The following is a 3,567-nucleotide window of genomic DNA, read 5'->3' on the forward strand; positions in this document are numbered from 1 at the left end:
ACGGGTGACTGTGTGTGTTTGGCCCCGAGCTGCTCTGCCCTGCTGCACAGCTGGGTGTAGGGGTAATAGGACAAGTCCTGGAGACTTGAAATTTTTAATGTAGGATGCAGTTGGGCTCTAGGTGATATCTGTAGATTGACACGAGATGTCTGGAGCTGTCAAGTTACCCTGCAGCACTTTGACTTTTATCTTAACTTTCTTTCAGATGCGGATGGATTACATCCATGGCAGGGCGCCCCACACCTGGGAACTCCCGAACAGGTCAGTTGCTGATAAAGACAATAATCACGTATTTCACATTCATTGGCACTCCATTGCAGGCCACCAACATGAATGACTTCAAACGAGTGAGTGCCTTGCTAACCCTCCCTGGGGAGCAGCTGGAGCCTGCTCTGGGCTGGGCTGGGGGAGCAACACTTGGGGCTGACACAGCTCCACACTCAGGGTACTTGGGAAAATGAGTAGCTTTGTCCTGGACTAGTTTTGAGCTTTCTACAAAGGTTTTAATCGTCAGCTTGGTAAAAATAATTGGTAAGGACTGAAAACATGAGGGGCTGGCAAGTTATAGGCTACAAAGACAACTTTTTTTTTAATACCTATGAGATTTGTATCTTGATTATGAGACTCACTTTTTTTGGCAAACTGTGTTGTAAAAAGTCTTATTTTAAAGTAAGCTACTCCAGTAATGAATCTGTGGTACAAATGCCCTCTAATGTCAGAAGGTTAAAAGCATTAACAGCAACATGGCACCTCCTTAATTTTAAGCAGCAAAATTTGGTCTTGACTAAACTTAAAACTTAATTTTTCTGCTGCTAATAAGTTAATAAAGGAGTTTATCAGCTTTTGCTGCCCTGCACTGCCACTCAAAGTCATGAAAAAATGCTCCACTGTTCTAAAATAAGTACAGATTTTAGACCTCCCTCATTCTCCCTAGACTAGAAACACGTGAATTGGTTTTTGATCTCCTTTCTTTGGCTGACTGTGGCTTTTTAGGCTGCATGGAGAAGGTGCCTGTGGACATGGCACTTGGGGAACAGTTCTGGGAAGGGCAGGGTGGGAAGGAACTGCTCAGAAATCCAGAAGCAGCAATGGATTGGGAGCTGGTGATCCTGCCTCAGTCACACCCTCCTGGGCAGTCTGTGTCATGATAATATTCCTGTTTTCCTTCCTGAACGTGGAGTCGGAGGAGAACAGAAGTCTTTGCATTGGTGGAAAGGGGAACACCAGGGAACAACTGCTGTTTGTGTCCTCAGAGAGCAGTGGGTCCATGAGGCTCAGGGCTGGAAGGGGTTGGGGGTTTGTTTTTTAATCCCTGTAAATCCATGGATTTCTGGATTATTTCCATGGGTTCTCCTATTTTGTCACTATTCTGAGGGAGGCCCTGGCAAAGCTGCCGAGGGCAAGGAACATGGAGCATCCAGGGAACATCCAGGGGGCTTCTCCCACCTGAGTTTCTCCTGGAGCGTGCTGCGTGTCATGCTGGATGTTTAACCTGGCTTTGGGGTGCTCTCCTGCAGTCCCAGCTCCAACTGCTGCCCCTGAGCCGAGGCCTTGCTGTGTCCCAGCACTAAACCCAGTAGCTGGGTGTGCTTTTCCAGCCCTTTAATCCCACGGGCAGTCCCAGATTCCCAAGGCACAGCCTGGACTCGCTCCCTGGGAGCTGCACTTCAATCTGCCTCAACCAAGGACATCCTGGCCAGGTTTGAAACTTTATTCCTGTTGTTTTTACTCTTGCAGGTAGTTGGCAAAAAAGGAGAGAGCCAGTAGGAAGTGAAGCCACTGGATGGCCTTATCCAAGTCCAAGTTTCCCACTTTTCTCTCTGGCTCCTGGATAATTGCCTGACCATAACCAGACAGAGACTATCAGTTTGTTTTCCTGCCTTTTCCAATAAATCAGGGTGAGTGTTCCACCTAATGTTTCTCAGTAAAAGCAAGCAGTTGTGGTATAAAGCAAGAATAGTCTCAAAAAGTGTGGGATTTTTTTGTTTGTTTGTTTGTTTTGGGGTTTTTTTGGGGTTTCTGTTTTGTTTTGTTTTTGTTACCCAACACCACTTAGCTTTACTACTGTGAGTTTTAAAGTTTTCTCCAACAACTCTGCATGAAATTCCCCATTCTGCCTCACTGGTATCTCTTAGGAAAAACTTCTCCCTTCCATCTTCACTGCCCTATTTTGAAGCAGTGCTCCAGTTTAGCCTGTCCTGATGGGTCTTAGATCCTTTTCTGGTCAAGTAACTAAAGCATTTTGTTACTGACATAGCTGTAAGCCAGAGGAGCTTCCATTACTCCAGTGTCATTTGGGAGGCAGTTTCTGCTCTAACATGTTTTTGGATACTGCTCAACAGCAATAGACCTCATTCTGGGTGTTTGAGGTTGAGACAAGAGATGGTCCATCCCAGGAGCCTGATTTTGGAATGCTTTATGGAATTGGCCGAGCAGCTTTTACTTCTGGGGTTCCCATAGTCTGCCCTTGGCAGGTGCAGCCTGTGCTTCAACCTGGAGCCCTCAGTCCGCAGGGAAATGGACCTTTGGGGAAGTTCTTCCAGCTCTACTTAATGTTTTATGGATGATGCTGATTTTCTGGAAGTAGGCTGTCCATTCTGACCCATTTTCTTCTTTCTCCTTGCAGACTCTACCTACAGATATCTGCAGAATCCAGGATACTCCCAGAGCTGTGTTAGGAGATGGCCTGAGGGGAGAGATGAATTTATTTAATTTCTTCTTTGATTTTATGATTTTTTTTTTTTTTTTTTTTTTTTACTTTTTGAATTTTATTTTTTTATGCTCTTTTATGTTACTGTGTTTTGGTTTTTTTTATTGGATTTTTCTTTGTATTTTAAAAAAGATTTTCTATTTTATAACTTCTATTTTAGTTTTTTATTTAGATTTCTTATTTTTTCTTTTAGTTTTTTATTATTTTATTTTTTACTTTATTTTAAATCACTTTTAAATTTTTAAAATTTTATTTTATTTAATTTCTTTTATTTTCTATTATTATTTTAATTCTTACTTGATTTTTTATTACTTTTCAATTTTATTTCATTTTTAAATGTTTATTTTATTTCTTATTTTATTTTTATTTTTATTTTATTTTTTCATGTTTTCTTTGTTACTTTTTTTTTCCATACTCTTTCTTACCCCGAGTATGTGGAAGTTTGGCTGTTGCAAGAAAGAAGTTGAAAAATGACCTCAATGTCTGCTGGACGTCTGGATATAAATGGGAGCACAGTTAGCAAAAAACCCTCTGTATTTTCTGCTAAAATAAAAAAACCTGAACAGAGAAAGCTGTGAACACCGTGGTGCCTTTTTTTTTCTTTCATCCCCTGAACAGGTCTCATTCTCCCCGTGCACAGTATTGCCAGCACTAACTTGATGTCGACGTGTATTTCAGAGGCAGCGATAAAACTAAGTAGACATTTTATTTTGTAACTCTCCGAACCTCCTTGTTTATTAGCCAAGAAATCCAAAACAAAGGAAACAAAAAAACCCCACAAAACACCCCCCCCACAAACACCCCCCCCCCAAAAAAAACCCACATAGAAAGAGAAAATATGCCCATATTCTTTTAAT

The 3,567-nt window shown here is 41.6% G+C and overlaps 1 long non-coding RNA gene across 1 annotated transcript; it reads left to right on the forward strand.

Annotated features, from left to right (window-relative positions):
• Positions 1-204: 204 nt before the first annotated feature.
• LOC310922218 lies at positions 205-3,320 on the forward strand. The gene is made up of 3 exons (XR_014592345.1): positions 205-261; positions 1,738-1,898; positions 2,627-3,320. It is a non-coding gene; the product is annotated as an uncharacterized lncRNA (long non-coding RNA).
• Positions 3,321-3,567: the final 247 nt, after the last annotated feature.

Source organism: Zosterops lateralis, assembly GCF_965231275.1.
Source record: "Zosterops lateralis genome assembly, chromosome: W".
Classification (NCBI taxonomy): Eukaryota; Metazoa; Chordata; class Aves; order Passeriformes; family Zosteropidae; genus Zosterops; species Zosterops lateralis.